A 21,412-nucleotide genomic window follows, 5' to 3' on the forward strand; every position below is an offset into this window, starting at 1 on the left:
GAAATTCAAGGTTTAATGTAACGTCCACCACGCTATTCTTAAAAAGGGCCAAGTGTCGTTATTCAACCGATCAGTATCGATTCTCGCTTCCTTGGATCGAAAACACAAATGGTGCATCAGTTATTCTTCACATTATGGTCTCACTTTTGCTGTTGGTATTGATGCTGGCTATAGGAAGGAATCAAGGGAAATTACACAGACCGAAAAACGCGTTCTCTTTGTGTTTTTAACAGTGTTTTGCTCTTCTTTGGGGGGGGGCATGGCTCTCCTGTACGCCCTTGTGTTTAGATCAGAACCTTTCAAACGAAGAACTCCTGCTTAGGTTTATGATTTGTTTGTGTCGTTGGGTCGATTTTGCGATGCAGTGCACTTCGTAAGTAACTTCGTCATACACGACACGCCCTATTGATTGCAAGCCTCCATTGGATGAGCACTCAACTTGCGCGTTATCTTCAGCTCCGTGGTTCCATGTTGCTCTATGTGAAGTGGGCGTGGTTTAAACTGAAGTGACGTTAAACTTACGAACTATATAGGATAGTGCATGTGTAAGCAAAAGTGACCTCATTATGTTTTAGGTCAGGATCCAGGCATTCCGGAATAAACTCGTTGAATGCATTGTCATTCGATAATAGGTACATGTACATGCCTACTGGTAGCTGGGATGATGGACGTCTGAACAGGGAGAATTAGCAAGTTACTCTGTTCGTTTCTGTATTTTTATTAGGTGATGGGCCCAATAAAATTGGATAGTTGGCGCCAAGAAAAGTCCACCGATTCTTATCCAGGTACGTCATCATTTTTTTTCTGATTGTAGTGTGCACCAGTCCCCACCCTAAGGGCTGGTTTATCGGCTTACACAAACGCAAACACAAATGCGAATTTGTTGGATCAGATCAAATTATTCACGCTGCAGGTTCGCAAAAATTGAAAACATTTCAACTTGGGCGAAGTTTCACTTCAAATCTTTTTGACTTAATTCGCTTGACTTTGCTTTCACAATCGGCTCTAGTGTGCTCTAGTGTGAACCGGCTTTTACGTGCGTAGGGGGTATAGATCTGTGCCCGGGGTACGGAAGGACGGCCAAAATCCCAGAAGTTTCCCGTTGGGGAAATTATGGCCAGGTCATACTACCGGCGAATGCAAAAGCCAAGCAAATCCGACGTCACGAAAGATTCGCAACGAAATTTCGCTCGGTGAGGTGTTCAACTTTTGCGAATTCGCAGCGCGAATATTGATCTGGCTTGGCAAAGTGGCGTTTGTCGCGTGAAGTATATGAACTAGCCTTTACCATGACCTCACATTACTGCAGGTAAGCGTACATAAATGGAATGTAGAAAGTCTGATCGGAATACCAAGCTCTACTCAGTTAATAACGCAAGATCGCGAACGTCATTTTTATGTTAAAGCTGTGCCACAAGTGAGCCTGGTCAGAGGAAAACTTCCCCTCTGTCATGCTAAATACTTTACCGATAAGCATCTGTTGTGCGGCCACGAAATGCCGAGTCTTAAGTTTTAACTAACTACGGAAGAGTGTAACTATGCACCACAGACTAGACGTTTTATGGTGAAAATCACTCTGAATGTAGACTGATACAGTTTGAAAAAAACTTTTCCAGTGAACCTCGAGTGAATCTCAACCTGCTCGGAGCGAGGCTCACTCAAATTTGTACTGTCCCTACTTTAAATTGGACAGATTGATTTTTTTACTCGGGTAGAGTGAACGTTCGCACTTCAAGAATGATGCATTTACCTTTATCTATTTTTTTCTACTGACTTTTGAAAAGTTCGAATTGACCCCATATACCTACTGTTTCTTTATTCTAAATAGCGGGGGGGGGGAGATGAGCCACCCCATCCCCTGGATTTAAACAATGGTTATCAACAGTGATTTCAGTTCTGTGATATACAGAGAAAAGGTGGATTTTAGTAGTAGGGCTTTTTTTCAATGTCTCTTAACAGAGAATGTCTCCTAACGAACGCTGTCCTCAGACACTTGCTTTTTGTTTGCCAGGTTGGCATCTGGAATCTGTCAAGTGGTACATGGTTAAGACGTCTGCACTTAGTCTAGTAAGCAGGAGGTCGTGGGTTCGAGTCCCCACCCGAGTACGCTTGTGGTTTTTTCACAAGCCTTCGGGGGCATACACTGAGTATACAGTGTTAAAATACACGTGGGGCAATCCAAAATCAATTTACATCCCCCCCCCGCGAAAATCCATCCTTGAAATAATTAAGCGCTTGTTTGGCCTTACTGAATGTCAGAGTTGTAAATCCAATACAGAAGTCAACATTCACCACCTTGATACTGTCTCTTTTCATCACCATTATGGTAGAACCCAAAGTCTCAAAAACTCGCTTGTTCATGTTTTCCCACGCTACTTGAATCATTCCAATGTTTTAACAGCAAATTACACTCTCACTTTCTAGATTTGTAGCTACTCAATTATTGACGTCTCCATGGTACTTGACTATTGTGCAATTAATTTTAGTCTAGTACATCCTACTTCATCCGTTTACGCAGCCATTTTTATTCTTCCTTTTCTTGGATTTATTTAAATCTATTAATTTGGATGTGCAATTCAGTTTTCATTTTTTAAGCATATTTGTACCACTTAAGAATAATTCCACTTGGCATTGTGGAACAATGGGAATATTCTTGCGTCTTTGGCTGAATTGATTCGTCCATGCATGGAACTCATTTCAAAGGTCACGTCTGCTGATTTTCACCTTGTTTTCCAAGATTCTGTTGCAACCATTTACATTTAAAGTGCATGCATAGTGCATAATTTGTAGCTGTCGCTTAAAAATTAACACAAATTGAAAATATTTAGTTTATATGAAGTATTTCAAAATAGCAATAAATACGTAACCCCCCAAATCAAGAAATACACGGAAGGACTGTGTCTTTTAATTTTCTACCTTGAACCGAGACAGTGTTTGCCTGGGGGCCAAGCTGTCTTGAACCGAGACAGTGTTTGCCTGTGGGCCAAGCTACCTTGAACCGAGACAGTGTTTGCCTGTGGGCCAAGCTGTCTTGAACTGAGACAGTGTTTGCCTGTGGGCCAAGCTACCGTGAACCGAGACAGTGTTTGCCTGTGGGCCAAGCTACCGTGAACCGAGACAGTGTTTGCCTGTGGGCCAAGCTGCCTTGAACTGAGACAGTGTTTGCCTGTGGGCCAAGCTACCGTGAACCGAGACAGTGTTTGCCTGTGGGCCAAGCTAAACTGAGGCAGTGTTTGCCTGTGGGCCAAGCTACCGTGAACCGAGACAGTGTTTGCCTGTGGGCCAAGCTACCGTGAACCGAGACAGTGTTTGCCTGTGGGCCAAGCTACCGTGAACCGAGAAAGTGTTTGCCTGTGGGCCAAGCTACCTTGAACCGAGACAGTGTTTGCCTGTGGGCCAAGCTGCCTTGAACCGAGACAGTGTTTGCCTGTGGGCCAAGCTACCGTGAACCGAGACAGTGTTTGCCTGTGGGCCAAGCTACCTTGAACTGAGACAGTGTTTGCCTGTGGGCCAAGCTGCCTTGAACCGAGACAGTGTTTGCCTGTGGGCCAAGCTAAACCGAGACAGTGTTTGCCTGTGGGCAAGCTAAACTGAGGCAGTGTTTGCCTGTGGGCCAAGCTAAACTGAGGCAGTGTTTGCCTGGGGGCCAAGCTACCGTGAACCGAGACAGTGTTTGCCTGTGGGCCAAGCTACCGTGAACCGAGACAGTGTTTGCCTGTGGGCCAAGCTGCCTTGAACCGAGACAGTGTTTGCCTGTGGGCCAAGCTGCCTTGAACCGAGACAGTGTTTGCCTGTGGGCCAAGCTACCGTGAACCGAGACAGTGTTTGCCTGTGGGCCAAGCTGCCTTGAACTGAGACAGTGTTTGCCTGTGGGCCAAGCTACCGTGAACCGAGACAGTGTTTGCCTGTGGGCCAAGCTACCGTGAACCGAGACAGTGTTTGCCTGTGGGCCAAGCTACCGTGAACCGAGACAGTGTTTGCCTGTGGGCCAAGCTACCGTGAACCGAGACAGTGTTTGCCTGTGGGCCAAGCTGTCTTGAACCGAGACAGTGTTTGCCTGTGGGCCAAGCTCCCTTGAACCGAGACAGTGTTTGCCTGTGGGCCAAGCTGCCTTGAACCGAGACAGTGTTTGCCTGTGGGCCAAGCTACCGTGAACCGAGACAGTGTTTGCCTGTGGGCCAAGCTGCCTTGAACCGAGACAGTGTTTGCCTGTGGGCCAAGCTGTCTTGAACCGAGACAGTGTTTGCCTGTGGGCCAAGCTAAACTGAGGCAGTGTTTGCCTGTGGGCCAAGCTAAACTGAGGCAGTGTTTGCCTGGGGGCCAAACTAAACTGAGGCAGTGTTTGCCTGTGGGCCAAGCTAAACTGAGACAGTGTTTGCCTGTGGGCCAAGCTGCCTTGAACCGAGACAGTGTTTGCCTGTGGGCCAAGCTACCTTGAACCGAGACAGTGTTTGCCTGTGGGCCAAGCTACCTTGAACCGAGACAGTGTTTGCCTGTGGGCCAAGCTACCTTGAACTGAGACAGTGTTTGCCTGTGGGCCAAGCTGCCTTGAACTGAGACAGTGTTTGCCTGTGGGCCAAGCTACCGTGAACCGAGACAGTGTTTGCCTGTGGGCCAAGCTACCTTGAACCGAGACAGTGTTTGCCTGTGGGCCAAACTACCTTGAACTGAGACAGTGTTTGCCTGTGGGCCAAGCTACCGTGAACCGAGACAGTGTTTGCCTGTGGGCCAAGCTACCGTGAACCGAGACAGTGTTTGCCTGTGGGCCAAACTAAACTGAGGCAGTGTTTGCCTGTGGGCCAAGCTAAACTGAGGCAGTGTTTGCCTGTGGGCCAAACTAAACTGAGGCAGTGTTTGCCTGTGGGCCAAGCTAAACTGAGACAGTGTTTGCCTGTGGGCCAAGCTGCCTTGAACTGAGACAGTGTTTGCCTGTGGGCCAAGCTAAAGTGAGAAAGTGTTTGCCTGTGGGCCAAGCTAAACCGAGACAGTGTTTGCCTGTGGGCCAAACTACCTTGAACTGAGACAGTGTTTGCCTGTGGGCCAAGCTACCGTGAACCGAGACAGTGTTTGCCTGTGGGCCAAGCTAAACTGAGACAGTGTTTGCCTGTGGGCCAAGCTACCTTGAACTGAGACAGTGTTTGCCTGTGGGCCAAGCTAAACTGAGGCAGTGTTTGCCTGTGGGCCAAGCTGCCTTGAACCGAGACAGTGTTTGCCTGTGGGCCAAGCTGCCTTGAACCGAGACAGTGTTTGCCTGTGGGCCAAGCTGCCTTGAACCGAGACAGTGTTTGCCTGTGGGCCAAGCTACCGTGAACCGAGACAGTGTTTGCCTGTGGGCCAAGCTAAACTGAGGCAGTGTTTGCCTGTGGGCCAAGCTAAACTGAGGCAGTGTTTGCCTGTGGGCCAAGCTAAACTGAGGCAGTGTTTGCCTGTGGGCCAAGCTACCGTGAACCGAGACAGTGTTTGCCTGTGGGCCAAGCTAAACTGAGGCAGTGTTTGCCTGTGGGCCAAGCTGCCTTGAACCGAGACAGTGTTTGCCTGTGGGCCAAGCTAAAGTGAGAAAGTGTTTGCCTGTGGGCCAAGCTACCGTGAACCGAGACAGTGTTTGCCTGTGGGCCAAGCTAAACTGAGGCAGTGTTTGCCTGTGGGCCAAGCTGCCTTGAACCGAGACAGTGTTTGCCTGTGGGCCAAGCTACCGTGAACCGAGACAGTGTTTGCCTGTGGGCCAAGCTGCCTTGAACCGAGACAGTGTTTGCCTGTGGGCCAAGCTACCGTGAACCGAGACAGTGTTTGCCTGTGGGCCAAGCTGCCTTGAACTGAGACAGTGTTTGCCTGTGGGCCAAGCTGCCTTGAACCGAGACAGTGTTTGCCTGTGGGCCAAGCTACCGTGAACCGAGACAGTGTTTGCCTGTGGGCCAAGCTAAACTGAGGCAGTGTTTGCCTGTGGGCCAAGCTACCGTGAACCGAGACAGTGTTTGCCTGTGGGCCAAGCTAAACTGAGACAGTGTTTGCCTGTGGGCCAAGCTGCCTTGAACTGAGACAGTGTTTGCCTGTGGGCCAAGCTGCCTTGAACCGAGACAGTGTTTGCCTGTGGGCCAAGCTGCCTTGAACTGAGACAGTGTTTGCCTGTGGGCCAAGCTACCTTGAACTGAGACAGTGTTTGCCTGTGGGCCAAGCTACTGTGAACCGAGACAGTGTTTGCCTGTGGGCCAAGCTGCCTTGAACTGAGACAGTGTTTGCCTGTGGGCAAGCTAAACTGAGGCAGTGTTTGCCTGTGGGCCAAGCTAAACTGAGGCAGTGTTTGCCTGTGGGCCAAGCTAAACTGAGGCAGTGTTTGCCTGTGGGCCAAGCTAAACTGAGGCAGTGTTTGCCTGTGGGCCAAGCTAAACTGAGGCAGTGTTTGCCTGTGGGCCAAGCTACCTTGAACCGAGACAGTGTTTGCCTGTGGGCCAAGCTACCGTGAACCGAGACAGTGTTTGCCTGTGGGCCAAGCTGCCTTGAACCGAGACAGTGTTTGCCTGTGGGCCAAGCTGTCTTGAACCGAGACAGTGTTTGCCTGTGGGCCAAGCTAAACTGAGACAGTGTTTGCCTGTGGGCCAAGCTGCCTTGAACTGAGACAGTGTTTGCCTGTGGGCCAAGCTGCCTTGAACCGAGAAAGTGTTTGCCTGTGGGCCAAGCTGCCTTGAACTTAGACAGTGTTTGCCTGTGGGCCAAGCTACCTTGAACTGAGACAGTGTTTGCCTGTGGGCCAAGCTACTGTGAACCGAGACAGTGTTTGCCTGTGGGCCAAGCTGCCTTGAACTGAGACAGTGTTTGCCTGTGGGCCAAGCTACCGTGAACCGAGACAGTGTTTGCCTGTGGGCCAAGCTACCGTGAACCGAGACAGTGTTTGCCTGTGGGCAAGCTAAACTGAGGCAGTGTTTGCCTGTGGGCCAAGCTAAACTGAGGCAGTGTTTGCCTGTGGGCCAAGCTAAACTGAGGCAGTGTTTGCCTGTGGGCCAAGCTAAACTGAGGCAGTGTTTGCCTGTGGGCCAAGCTAAACTGAGGCAGTGTTTGCCTGTGGGCCAAGCTACCTTGAACCGAGACAGTGTTTGCCTGTGGGCCAAGCTACCTTGAACCGAGGCAGTGTTTGCCTGTGGGCCAAACTACCGTGAACCGAGACAGTGTTTGCCTGTGGGCAAGCTAAACTGAGGCAGTGTTTGCCTGTGGGCCAAGCTACCGTGAACCGAGACAGTGTTTGCCTGTGGGCCAAGCTAAACTGAGGCAGTGTTTGCCTGTGGGCCAAGCTGCCTTGAACCGAGACAGTGTTTGCCTGTGGGCCAAGCTGCCTTGAACTGAGACAGTGTTTGCCTGTGGGCCAAGCTACCTTGAACTGAGACAGTGTTTGCCTGTGGGCCAAGCTACCGTGAACCGAGACAGTGTTTGCCTGTGGGCCAAGCTACCGTGAACCGAGACAGTGTTTGCCTGTGGGCCAAGCTACCGTGAACCGAGACAGTGTTTGCCTGTGGGCAAGCTAAACTGAGGCAGTGTTTGCCTGTGGGCCAAGCTAAACTGAGGCAGTGTTTGCCTGTGGGCCAAGCTAAACTGAGGCAGTGTTTGCCTGTGGGCAAGCTAAACTGAGGCAGTGTTTGCCTGTGGGCTAAGCTAAACTGAGACAGTGTTTGCCTGTGGGCCAAGCTAAACTGAGACAGTGTTTGCCTGTGGGCCAAGCTACCGTGAACCGAGACAGTGTTTGCCTGTGGGCCAAGCTACCGTGAACCGAGACAGTGTTTGCCTGTGGGCCAAGCTACCTTGAACCGAGACAGTGTTTGCCTGTGGGCCAAGCTACCGTGAACCGAGACAGTGTTTGCCTGTGGGCAAGCTAAACTGAGGCAGTGTTTGCCTGTGGGCCAAGCTACCGTGAACCGAGACAGTGTTTGCCTGTGGGCCAAGCTACCGTGAACCGAGACAGTGTTTGCCTGTGGGCCAAGCTACCGTGAACCGAGACAGTGTTTGCCTGTGGGCAAGCTAAACTGAGGCAGTGTTTGCCTGTGGGCCAAGCTACCGTGAACCGAGACAGTGTTTGCCTGTGGGCAAGCTAAACTGAGACAGTGTTTGCCTGTGGGCCAAGCTACCGTGAACCGAGACAGTGTTTGCCTGTGGGCCAAGCTACCGTGAACCGAGACAGTGTTTGCCTGTGGGCCAAGCTACCTTGAACTGAGACAGTGTTTGCCTGTGGGCCAAGCTACCTTGAACCGAGGCAGTGTTTGCCTGTGGGCCAAACTACCGTGAACCGAGACAGTGTTTGCCTGTGGGCAAGCTAAACTGAGGCAGTGTTTGCCTGTGGGCCAAGCTAAACTGAGGCAGTGTTTGCCTGTGGGCCAAGCTAAACTGAGACAGTGTTTGCCTGTGGGCCAAGCTAAACTGAGACAGTGTTTGCCTGTGGGCCAAGCTACCTTGAACTGAGACAGTGTTTGCCTGTGGGCCAAACTACCTTGAACTGAGACAGTGTTTGCCTGTGGGCCAAGCTACCGTGAACCGAGGCAGTGTTTGCCTGTGGGCCAAACTACCGTGAACCGAGACAGTGTTTGCCTGTGGGCAAGCTAAACTGAGGCAGTGTTTGCCTGTGGGCCAAGCTACCGTGAACCGAGACAGTGTTTGCCTGTGGGCCAAGCTACCGTGAACCGAGACAGTGTTTGCCTGTGGGCAAGCTAAACTGAGGCAGTGTTTGCCTGTGGGCCAAGCTACCGTGAACCGAGACAGTGTTTGCCTGTGGGCCAAGCTACCGTGAACCGAGACAGTGTTTGCCTGTGGGCAAGCTAAACTGAGGCAGTGTTTGCCTGTGGGCCAAGCTACCGTGAACCGAGACAGTGTTTGCCTGTGGGCAAGCTAAACTGAGGCAGTGTTTGCCTGTGGGCCAAGCTACCGTGAACCGAGACAGTGTTTGCCTGTGGGCCAAGCTACCGTGAACCGAGACAGTGTTTGCCTGTGGGCAAGCTAAACTGAGGCAGTGTTTGCCTGTGGGCCAAACTACCGTGAACCGAGACAGTGTTTGCCTGTGGGCCAAGCTACCGTGAACCGAGACAGTGTTTGCCTGTGGGCCAAGCTGCCTTGAACCGAGACAGTGTTTGCCTGTGGGCCAAGCTACCGTGAACCGAGACAGTGTTTGCCTGTGGGCCAAGCTACCGTGAACCGAGACAGTGTTTGCCTGTGGGCCAAGCTACCGTGAACCGAGACAGTGTTTGCCTGTGGGCCAAGCTACCGTGAACCGAGACAGTGTTTGCCTGTGGGCCAAGCTAAACTGAGACAGTGTTTGCCTGTGGGCCAAGCTAAACTGAGGCAGTGTTTGCCTGTGGGCCAAGCTAAACTGAGGCAGTGTTTGCCTGGGGGCCAAACTACCTTGAACCGAGACAGTGTTTGCCTGTGGGCCAAGCTGCCTTGAACCGAGACAGTGTTTGCCTGTGGGCCAAGCTACCGTGAACCGAGACAGTGTTTGCCTGTGGGCCAAGCTGCCGTGAACCGAGACAGTGTTTGCCTGTGGGCCAAGCTGCCTTGAACCGAGACAGTGTTTGCCTGTGGGCCAAGCTGTCTTCAACTGAGACAGTGTTTGCCTGTGGGCCAAGCTGCCGTGAACCGAGACAGTGTTTGCCTGTGGGCCAAGCTGCCTTGAACCGAGACAGTGTTTGCCTGTGGGCCAAGCTGCCTTGAACTGAGACAGTGTTTGCCTGTGGGCCAAGCTACCGTGAACCGAGACAGTGTTTGCCTGTGGGCCAAGCTACCGTGAACCGAGACAGTGTTTGCCTGTGGGCCAAGCTGCCTTGAACCGAGACAGTGTTTGCCTGTGGGCCAAGCTACCGTGAACCGAGACAGTGTTTGCCTGTGGGCCAAGCTGCCGTGAACCGAGACAGTGTTTGCCTGTGGGCCAAGCTGCCTTGAACCGAGACAGTGTTTGCCTGTGGGCCAAGCTACCGTGAACCGAGACAGTGTTTGCCTGTGGGCCAAGCTACCGTGAACCGAGACAGTGTTTGCCTGTGGGCCAAGCTACCGTGAACCGAGACAGTGTTTGCCTGTGGGCCAAGCTGCCTTGAACCGAGACAGTGTTTGCCTGTGGGCCAAGCTAAAGTGAGAAAGTGTTTGCCTGTGGGCCAAGCTAAACTGAGGCAGTGTTTGCCTGTGGGCCAAGCTAAACTGAGGCAGTGTTTGCCTGTGGGCCAAGCTAAACTGAGGCAGTGTTTGCCTGTGGGCCAAGCTAAACTGAGGCAGTGTTTGCCTGTGGGCAAAGCTACCGTGAACCGAGACAGTGTTTGCCTGTGGGCCAAGCTAAACTAAGGCAGTGTTTGCCTGTGGGCCAAGCTACCGTGAACCGAGACAGTGTTTGCCTGTGGGCCAAGCTAAACTGAGGCAGTGTTTGCCTGTGGGCCAAGCTACCGTGAACCGAGACAGTGTTTGTCTGTGGGCCAAGCTGCCTTGAACCGAGACAGTGTTTGCCTGTGGGCCAAGCTACCGTGAACCGAGACAGTGTTTGCCTGTGGGCCAAGCTACCGTGAACCGAGACAGTGTTTGCCTGTGGGCCAAGCTAAACTGAGGCAGTGTTTGCCTGTGGGCCAAACTACCGTGAACCGAGACAGTGTTTGCCTGTGGGCCAAGCTAAACTGAGACAGTGTTTGCCTGTGGGCCAAGCTGCCTTGAACTGAGACAGTGTTTGCCTGTGGGCCAAGCTGCCTTGAACCGAGACAGTGTTTGCCTGTGGGCCAAGCTGCCTTGAACTGAGACAGTGTTTGCCTGTGGGCCAAGCTACCTTGAACTGAGACAGTGTTTGCCTGTGGGCCAAGCTACCTTGAACTGAGACAGTGTTTGCCTGTGGGCCAAGCTGTCTTGAACCGAGACAGTGTTTGCCTGTGGGCCAAGCTAAACTGAGGCAGTGTTTGCCTGTGGGCCAAGCTAAACTGAGGCAGTGTTTGCCTGGGGGCCAAACTAAACTGAGGCAGTGTTTGCCTGTGGGCCAAGCTAAACTGAGACAGTGTTTGCCTGTGGGCCAAGCTGCCTTGAACCGAGACAGTGTTTGCCTGTGGGCCAAGCTACCTTGAACCGAGACAGTGTTTGCCTGTGGGCCAAGCTACCTTGAACCGAGACAGTGTTTGCCTGTGGGCCAAGCTACCTTGAACTGAGACAGTGTTTGCCTGTGGGCCAAGCTGCCTTGAACTGAGACAGTGTTTGCCTGTGGGCCAAGCTACCGTGAACCGAGACAGTGTTTGCCTGTGGGCCAAGCTACCTTGAACCGAGACAGTGTTTGCCTGTGGGCCAAACTACCTTGAACTGAGACAGTGTTTGCCTGTGGGCCAAGCTACCGTGAACCGAGACAGTGTTTGCCTGTGGGCCAAGCTACCGTGAACCGAGACAGTGTTTGCCTGTGGGCCAAACTAAACTGAGGCAGTGTTTGCCTGTGGGCCAAGCTAAACTGAGGCAGTGTTTGCCTGGGGGCCAAACTAAACTGAGGCAGTGTTTGCCTGTGGGCCAAGCTAAACTGAGACAGTGTTTGCCTGTGGGCCAAGCTGCCTTGAACCGAGACAGTGTTTGCCTGTGGGCCAAGCTAAAGTGAGAAAGTGTTTGCCTGTGGGCCAAGCTAAACCGAGACAGTGTTTGCCTGTGGGCCAAACTACCTTGAACTGAGACAGTGTTTGCCTGTGGGCCAAGCTACCGTGAACCGAGACAGTGTTTGCCTGTGGGCCAAGCTAAACTGAGACAGTGTTTGCCTGTGGGCCAAGCTACCTTGAACTGAGACAGTGTTTGCCTGTGGGCCAAGCTAAACTGAGGCAGTGTTTGCCTGTGGGCCAAGCTGCCTTGAACCGAGACAGTGTTTGCCTGTGGGCCAAGCTGCCTTGAACCGAGACAGTGTTTGCCTGTGGGCCAAGCTGCCTTGAACCGAGACAGTGTTTGCCTGTGGGCCAAGCTACCGTGAACCGAGACAGTGTTTGCCTGTGGGCCAAGCTACCGTGAACCGAGACAGTGTTTGCCTGTGGGCAAGCTAAACTGAGGCAGTGTTTGCCTGTGGGCCAAGCTAAACTGAGGCAGTGTTTGCCTGTGGGCCAAGCTAAACTGAGGCAGTGTTTGCCTGTGGGCCAAGCTAAACTGAGGCAGTGTTTGCCTGTGGGCCAAGCTAAACTGAGGCAGTGTTTGCCTGTGGGCCAAGCTACCTTGAACCGAGACAGTGTTTGCCTGTGGGCCAAGCTACCTTGAACCGAGGCAGTGTTTGCCTGTGGGCCAAACTACCGTGAACCGAGACAGTGTTTGCCTGTGGGCAAGCTAAACTGAGGCAGTGTTTGCCTGTGGGCCAAGCTACCGTGAACCGAGACAGTGTTTGCCTGTGGGCCAAGCTACCGTGAACCGAGACAGTGTTTGCCTGTGGGCCAAGCTGTCTTGAACCGAGACAGTGTTTGCCTGTGGGCCAAGCTACCTTGAACCGAGACAGTGTTTGCCTGTGGGCCAAGCTGCCTTGAACTGAGACAGTGTTTGCCTGTGGGCCAAGCTACCTTGAACTGAGACAGTGTTTGCCTGTGGGCCAAGCTACTGTGAACCGAGACAGTGTTTGCCTGTGGGCCAAGCTGCCTTGAACTGAGACAGTGTTTGCCTGTGGGCCAAGCTACCGTGAACCGAGACAGTGTTTGCCTGTGGGCAAGCTAAACTGAGGCAGTGTTTGCCTGTGGGCCAAGCTAAACTGAGGCAGTGTTTGCCTGTGGGCCAAGCTAAACTGAGGCAGTGTTTGCCTGTGGGCCAAGCTAAACTGAGGCAGTGTTTGCCTGTGGGCCAAGCTAAACTGAGGCAGTGTTTGCCTGTGGGCCAAGCTACCTTGAACCGAGACAGTGTTTGCCTGTGGGCCAAGCTACCTTGAACCGAGGCAGTGTTTGCCTGTGGGCCAAACTACCGTGAACCGAGACAGTGTTTGCCTGTGGGCAAGCTAAACTGAGGCAGTGTTTGCCTGTGGGCCAAGCTACCGTGAACCGAGACAGTGTTTGCCTGTGGGCCAAGCTAAACTGAGGCAGTGTTTGCCTGTGGGCCAAGCTGCCTTGAACCGAGACAGTGTTTGCCTGTGGGCCAAGCTGCCTTGAACTGAGACAGTGTTTGCCTGTGGGCCAAGCTACCTTGAACTGAGACAGTGTTTGCCTGTGGGCCAAGCTACCGTGAACCGAGACAGTGTTTGCCTGTGGGCCAAGCTACCGTGAACCGAGACAGTGTTTGCCTGTGGGCCAAGCTACCGTGAACCGAGACAGTGTTTGCCTGTGGGCAAGCTAAACTGAGGCAGTGTTTGCCTGTGGGCCAAGCTAAACTGAGGCAGTGTTTGCCTGTGGGCCAAGCTAAACTGAGGCAGTGTTTGCCTGTGGGCAAGCTAAACTGAGGCAGTGTTTGCCTGTGGGCCAAGCTAAACTGAGACAGTGTTTGCCTGTGGGCCAAGCTAAACTGAGACAGTGTTTGCCTGTGGGCCAAGCTACCGTGAACCGAGACAGTGTTTGCCTGTGGGCCAAGCTACCGTGAACCGAGACAGTGTTTGCCTGTGGGCCAAGCTACCTTGAACCGAGACAGTGGTTGCCTGTGGGCCAAGCTACCGTGAACCGAGACAGTGTTTGCCTGTGGGCAAGCTAAACTGAGGCAGTGTTTGCCTGTGGGCCAAGCTACCGTGAACCGAGACAGTGTTTGCCTGTGGGCCAAGCTACCGTGAACCGAGACAGTGTTTGCCTGTGGGCCAAGCTACCGTGAACCGAGACAGTGTTTGCCTGTGGGCAAGCTAAACTGAGGCAGTGTTTGCCTGTGGGCCAAGCTACCGTGAACCGAGACAGTGTTTGCCTGTGGGCAAGCTAAACTGAGACAGTGTTTGCCTGTGGGCCAAGCTACCGTGAACCGAGACAGTGTTTGCCTGTGGGCCAAGCTACCGTGAACCGAGACAGTGTTTGCCTGTGGGCCAAGCTACCTTGAACTGAGACAGTGTTTGCCTGTGGGCCAAGCTACCTTGAACCGAGGCAGTGTTTGCCTGTGGGCCAAACTACCGTGAACCGAGAAAGTGTTTGCCTGTGGGCAAGCTAAACTGAGGCAGTGTTTGCCTGTGGGCCAAGCTAAACTGAGGCAGTGTTTGCCTGTGGGCCAAGCTAAACTGAGACAGTGTTTGCCTGTGGGCCAAGCTAAACTGAGACAGTGTTTGCCTGTGGGCCAAGCTACCTTGAACTGAGACAGTGTTTGCCTGTGGGCCAAACTACCTTGAACTGAGACAGTGTTTGCCTGTGGGCCAAGCTACCGTGAACCGAGGCAGTGTTTGCCTGTGGGCCAAACTACCGTGAACCGAGACAGTGTTTGCCTGTGGGCAAGCTAAACTGAGGCAGTGTTTGCCTGTGGGCCAAGCTACCGTGAACCGAGACAGTGTTTGCCTGTGGGCCAAGCTACCGTGAACCGAGACAGTGTTTGCCTGTGGGCAAGCTAAACTGAGGCAGTGTTTGCCTGTGGGCCAAACTACCGTGAACCGAGACAGTGTTTGCCTGTGGGCCAAGCTACCGTGAACCGAGACAGTGTTTGCCTGTGGGCCAAGCTGCCTTGAACCGAGACAGTGTTTGCCTGTGGGCCAAGCTACCGTGAACCGAGACAGTGTTTGCCTGTGGGCCAAGCTACCGTGAACCGAGACAGTGTTTGCCTGTGGGCCAAGCTACCGTGAACCGAGACAGTGTTTGCCTGTGGGCCAAGCTACCGTGAACCGAGACAGTGTTTGCCTGTGGGCCAAGCTAAACTGAGACAGTGTTTGCCTGTGGGCCAAGCTAAACTGAGGCAGTGTTTGCCTGTGGGCCAAGCTAAACTGAGGCAGTGTTTGCCTGGGGGCCAAACTACCTTGAACCGAGACAGTGTTTGCCTGTGGGCCAAGCTGCCTTGAACCGAGACAGTGTTTGCCTGTGGGCCAAGCTACCGTGAACCGAGACAGTGTTTGCCTGTGGGCCAAGCTGCCGTGAACCGAGACAGTGTTTGCCTGTGGGCCAAGCTGCCTTGAACCGAGACAGTGTTTGCCTGTGGGCCAAGCTGTCTTCAACTGAGACAGTGTTTGCCTGTGGGCCAAGCTGCCGTGAACCGAGACAGTGTTTGCCTGTGGGCCAAGCTGCCTTGAACCGAGACAGTGTTTGCCTGTGGGCCAAGCTGCCTTGAACTGAGACAGTGTTTGCCTGTGGGCCAAGCTACCGTGAACCGAGACAGTGTTTGCCTGTGGGCCAAGCTACCGTGAACCGAGACAGTGTTTGCCTGTGGGCCAAGCTGCCTTGAACCGAGACAGTGTTTGCCTGTGGGCCAAGCTACCGTGAACCGAGACAGTGTTTGCCTGTGGGCCAAGCTGCCGTGAACCGAGACAGTGTTTGCCTGTGGGCCAAGCTGCCTTGAACCGAGACAGTGTTTGCCTGTGGGCCAAGCTACCGTGAACCGAGACAGTGTTTGCCTGTGGGCCAAGCTACCGTGAACCGAGACAGTGTTTGCCTGTGGGCCAAGCTACCGTGAACCGAGACAGTGTTTGCCTGTGGGCCAAGCTGCCTTGAACCGAGACAGTGTTTGCCTGTGGGCCAAGCTAAAGTGAGAAAGTGTTTGCCTGTGGGCCAAGCTAAACTGAGGCAGTGTTTGCCTGTGGGCCAAGCTAAACTGAGGCAGTGTTTGCCTGTGGGCCAAGCTAAACTGAGGCAGTGTTTGCCTGTGGGCCAAGCTAAACTGAGGCAGTGTTTGCCTGTGGGCAAAGCTACCGTGAACCGAGACAGTGTTTGCCTGTGGGCCAAGCTAAACTAAGGCAGTGTTTGCCTGTGGGCCAAGCTACCGTGAACCGAGACAGTGTTTGCCTGTGGGCCAAGCTAAACTGAGGCAGTGTTTGCCTGTGGGCCAAGCTACCGTGAACCGAGACAGTGTTTGCCTGTGGGCCAAGCTGCCTTGAACCGAGACAGTGTTTGCCTGTGGGCCAAGCTACCGTGAACCGAGACAGTGTTTGCCTGTGGGCCAAGCTACCGTGAACCGAGACAGTGTTTGCCTGTGGGCCAAGCTAAACTGAGGCAGTGTTTGCCTGTGGGCCAAACTACCGTGAACCGAGACAGTGTTTGCCTGTGGGCCAAGCTAAACTGAGACAGTGTTTGCCTGTGGGCCAAGCTGCCTTGAACTGAGACAGTGTTTGCCTGTGGGCCAAGCTGCCTTGAACCGAGACAGTGTTTGCCTGTGGGCCAAGCTGCCTTGAACTGAGACAGTGTTTGCCTGTGGGCCAAGCTACCTTGAACTGAGACAGTGTTTGCCTGTGGGCCAAGCTACCTTGAACTGAGACAGTGTTTGCCTGTGGGCCAAGCTGTCTTGAACCGAGACAGTGTTTGCCTGTGGGCCAAGCTAAACTGAGGCAGTGTTTGCCTGTGGGCCAAGCTAAACTGAGGCAGTGTTTGCCTGGGGGCCAAACTAAACTGAGGCAGTGTTTGCCTGTGGGCCAAGCTAAACTGAGACAGTGTTTGCCTGTGGGCCAAGCTGCCTTGAACCGAGACAGTGTTTGCCTGTGGGCCAAGCTACCTTGAACCGAGACAGTGTTTGCCTGTGGGCCAAGCTACCTTGAACCGAGACAGTGTTTGCCTGTGGGCCAAGCTACCTTGAACTGAGACAGTGTTTGCCTGTGGGCCAAGCTGCCTTGAACTGAGACAGTGTTTGCCTGTGGGCCAAGCTACCGTGAACCGAGACAGTGTTTGCCTGTGGGCCAAGCTACCTTGAACCGAGACAGTGTTTGCCTGTGGGCCAAACTACCTTGAACTGAGACAGTGTTTGCCTGTGGGCCAAGCTACCGTGAACCGAGACAGTGTTTGCCTGTGGGCCAAGCTACCGTGAACCGAGACAGTGTTTGCCTGTGGGCCAAACTAAACTGAGGCAGTGTTTGCCTGTGGGCCAAGCTAAACTGAGGCAGTGTTTGCCTGGGGGCCAAACTAAACTGAGGCAGTGTTTGCCTGTGGGCCAAGCTAAACTGAGACAGTGTTTGCCTGTGGGCCAAGCTGCCTTGAACCGAGACAGTGTTTGCCTGTGGGCCAAGCTAAAGTGAGAAAGTGTTTGCCTGTGGGCCAAGCTAAACCGAGACAGTGTTTGCCTGTGGGCCAAACTACCTTGAACTGAGACAGTGTTTGCCTGTGGGCCAAGCTACCGTGAACCGAGACAGTGTTTGCCTGTGGGCCAAGCTAAACTGAGACAGTGTTTGCCTGTGGGCCAAGCTACCTTGAACTGAGACAGTGTTTGCCTGTGGGCCAAGCTAAACTGAGGCAGTGTTTGCCTGTGGGCCAAGCTGCCTTGAACCGAGACAGTGTTTGCCTGTGGGCCAAGCTGCCTTGAACCGAGACAGTGTTTGCCTGTGGGCCAAGCTGACTTGAACCGAGACAGTGTTTGCCTGTGGGCCAAGCTACCGTGAACCGAGACAGTGTTTGCCTGTGGGCCAAGCTAAACTGAGGCAGTGTTTGCCTGTGGGCCAAGCTAAACTGAGGCAGTGTTTGCCTGTGGGCCAAGCTAAACTGAGGCAGTGTTTGCCTGTGGGCCAAGCTACCGTGAACCGAGACAGTGTTTGCCTGTGGGCCAAGCTAAACTGAGGCAGTGTTTGCCTGTGGGCCAAGCTGCCTTGAACCGAGACAGTGTTTGCCTGTGGGCCAAGCTAAAGTGAGAAAGTGTTTGCCTGTGGGCCAAGCTACCGTGAACCGAGACAGTGTTTGCCTGTGGGCCAAGCTAAACTGAGGCAGTGTTTGCCTGTGGGCCAAGCTGCCTTGAACCGAGACAGTGTTTGCCTGTGGGCCAAGCTACCGTGAACCGAGACAGTGTTTGCCTGTGGGCCAAGCTGCCTTGAACCGAGACAGTGTTTGCCTGTGGGCCAAGCTACCGTGAACTGAGACAGTGTTTGCCTGTGGGCCAAGCTGCCTTGAACTGAGACAGTGTTTGCCTGTGGGCCAAGCTACCGTGAACCGAGACAGTGTTTGCCTGTGGGCCAAGCTGCCTTGAACCGAGACAGTGTTTGCCTGTGGGCCAAGCTACCGTGAACTGAGACAGTGTTTGCCTGTGGGCCAAGCTGCCTTGAACTGAGACAGTGTTTGCCTGTGGGCCAAGCTACCGTGAACCGAGACAGTGTTTGCCTGTGGGCCAAGCTGCCTTGAACTGAGACAGTGTTTGCCTGTGGGCCAAGCTACCGTGAACCGAGACAGTGTTTGCCTGTGGGCCAAGCTAAACTGAGGCAGTGTTTGCCTGTGGGCCAAGCTAAACTGAGGCAGTGTTTGCCTGTGGGCCAAGCTACCGTGAACTGAGACAGTGTTTGCCTGTGGGCCAAGCTACCGTGAACCGAGACAGTGTTTGCCTGTGGGCCAAGCTGCCTTGAACTGAGACAGTGTTTGCCTGTGGGCCAAGCTACCGTGAACCGAGACAGTGTTTGCCTGTGGGCCAAGCTAAACTGAGGCAGTGTTTGCCTGTGGGCCAAGCTAAACTGAGACAGTGTTTGCCTGTGGGCCAAGCTGCCTTGAACCGAGACAGTGTTTGCCTGTGGGCCAAGCTACCGTGAACCGAGACAGTGTTTGCCTGTGGGCCAAGCTAAACTGAGGCAGTGTTTGCCTGTGGGCCAAGCTAAACTGAGGCAGTGTTTGCCTGTGGGCCAAGCTAAACTGAGACAGTGTTTGCCTGTGGGCCAAACTGCCTTGAACCGAGACAGTGTTTGCCTGTGGGCCAAGCTACCGTGAACCGAGACAGTGTTTGCCTGTGGGCCAAGCTAAACTGAGACAGTGTTTGCCTGTGGGCCAAGCTGCCTTGAACTGAGACAGTGTTTGCCTGTGGGCCAAGCTGCCTTGAACCGAGACAGTGTTTGCCTGTGGGCCAAGCTGCCTTGAACTGAGACAGTGTTTGCCTGTGGGCCAAGCTACCTTGAACTGAGACAGTGTTTGCCTGTGGGCCAAGCTACCGTGAACCGAGACAGTGTTTGCCTGTGGGCCAAGCTGCCTTGAACTGAGACAGTGTTTGCCTGTGGGCCAAGCTACCGTGAACCGAGACAGTGTTTGCCTGTGGGCCAAGCTACCGTGAACCGAGACAGTGTTTGCCTGTGGGCAAGCTAAACTGAGGCAGTGTTTGCCTGTGGGTCAAGCTAAACTGAGGCAGTGTTTGCCTGTGGGCCAAGCTAAACTGAGGCAGTGTTTGCCTGTGGGCCAAGCTAAACTGAGGCAGTGTTTGCCTGTGGGCCAAGCTAAACTGAGGCAGTGTTTGCCTGTGGGCCAAGCTGCCTTGAACCGAGACAGTGTTTGCCTGTGGGCCAAGCTGCCTTGAACCGAGACAGTGTTTGCCTGTGGGCCAAGCTGCCTTGAACCGAGACAGTGTTTGCCTGTGGGCCAAGCTACCGTGAACCGAGACAGTGTTTGCCTGTGGGCCAAGCTAAACTGAGGCAGTGTTTGCCTGTGGGCCAAGCTAAACTGAGGCAGTGTTTGCCTGTGGGCCAAGCTAAACTGAGGCAGTGTTTGCCTGTGGGCCAAGCTACCGTGAACCGAGACAGTGTTTGCCTGTGGGCCAAGCTAAACTGAGGCAGTGTTTGCCTGTGGGCCAAGCTGCCTTGAACCGAGACAGTGTTTGCCTGTGGGCCAAGCTAAAGTGAGAAAGTGTTTGCCTGTGGGCCAAGCTACCGTGAACCGAGACAGTGTTTGCCTGTGGGCCAAGCTAAACTGAGGCAGTGTTTGCCTGTGGGCCAAGCTGCCTTGAACCGAGACAGTGTTTGCCTGTGGGCCAAGCTACCGTGAACCGAGACAGTGTTTGCCTGTGGGCCAAGCTGCCTTGAACCGAGACAGTGTTTGCCTGTGGGCCAAGCTACCGTGAACTGAGACAGTGTTTGCCTGTGGGCCAAGCTGCCTTGAACTGAGACAGTGTTTGCCTGTGGGCCAAGCTACCGTGAACCGAGACAGTGTTTGCCTGTGGGCCAAGCTGCCTTGAACTGAGACAGTGTTTGCCTGTGGGCCAAGCTACCGTGAACCGAGACAGTGTTTGCCTGTGGGCCAAGCTAAACTGAGGCAGTGTTTGCCTGTGGGCCAAGCTAAACTGAGGCAGTGTTTGCCTGTGGGCCAAGCTACCGTGAACTGAGACAGTGTTTGCCTGTGGGCCAAGCTACCGTGAACCGAGACAGTGTTTGCCTGTGGGCCAAGCTGCCTTGAACTGAGACAGTGTTTGCCTGTGGGCCAAGCTACCGTGAACCGAGACAGTGTTTGCCTGTGGGCCAAGCTAAACTGAGGCAGTGTTTGCCTGTGGGCCAAGCTAAACTGAGACAGTGTTTGCCTGTGGGCCAAGCTGCCTTGAACCGAGACAGTGTTTGCCTGTGGGCCAAGCTACCGTGAACCGAGACAGTGTTTGCCTGTGGGCCAAGCTAAACTGAGGCAGTGTTTGCCTGTGGGCCAAGCTAAACTGAGGCAGTGTTTGCCTGTGGGCCAAGCTAAACTGAGACAGTGTTTGCCTGTGGGCCAAACTGCCTTGAACCGAGACAGTGTTTGCCTGTGGGCCAAGCTACCGTGAACCGAGACAGTGTTTGCCTGTGGGCCAAGCTAAACTGAGACAGTGTTTGCCTGTGGGCCAAGCTGCCTTGAACTGAGACAGTGTTTGCCTGTGGGCCAAGCTGCCTTGAACCGAGACAGTGTTTGCCTGTGGGCCAAGCTGCCTTGAACTGAGACAGTGTTTGCCTGTGGGCCAAGCTACCTTGAACTGAGACAGTGTTTGCCTGTGGGCCAAGCTACCGTGAACCGAGACAGTGTTTGCCTGTGGGCCAAGCTGCCTTGAACTGAGACAGTGTTTGCCTGTGGGCCAAGCTACCGTGAACCGAGACAGTGTTTGCCTGTGGGCCAAGCTACCGTGAACCGAGACAGTGTTTGCCTGTGGGCAAGCTAAACTGAGGCAGTGTTTGCCTGTGGGTCAAGCTAAACTGAGGCAGTGTTTGCCTGTGGGCCAAGCTAAACTGAGGCAGTGTTTGCCTGTGGGCCAAGCTAAACTGAGGCAGTGTTTGCCTGTGGGCCAAGCTAAACTGAGGCAGTGTTTGCCTGTGGGCCAAGCTGCCTTGAACCGAGACAGTGTTTGCCTGTGGGCCAAGCTACCTTGAATCGAGGCAGTGTTTGCCTGTGGGCCAAACTACCGTGAACCGAGACAGTGTTTGCCTGTGGGCAAGCTAAACTGAGGCAGTGTTTGCCTGTGGGCCAAGCTACCGTGAACCGAGACAGTGTTTGCCTGTGGGCCAAGCTACCGTGAACCGAGACAGTGTTTGCCTGTGGGCAAGCTAAACTGAGGCAGTGTTTGCCTGTGGGCCAAACTACCGTGAACCGAGACAGTGTTTGCCTGTGGGCCAAGCTACCGTGAACCGAGACAGTGTTTGCCTGTGGGCCAAGCTGCCTTGAACCGAGACAGTGTTTGCCTGTGGGCCAAGCTACCG

Source organism: Acanthaster planci, linkage group LG01, assembly GCF_054643075.1.
Source record: "Acanthaster planci isolate LZ-2023a linkage group LG01, COTS_SCS, whole genome shotgun sequence".
Taxonomy (NCBI): Eukaryota; Metazoa; Echinodermata; class Asteroidea; order Valvatida; family Acanthasteridae; genus Acanthaster; species Acanthaster planci.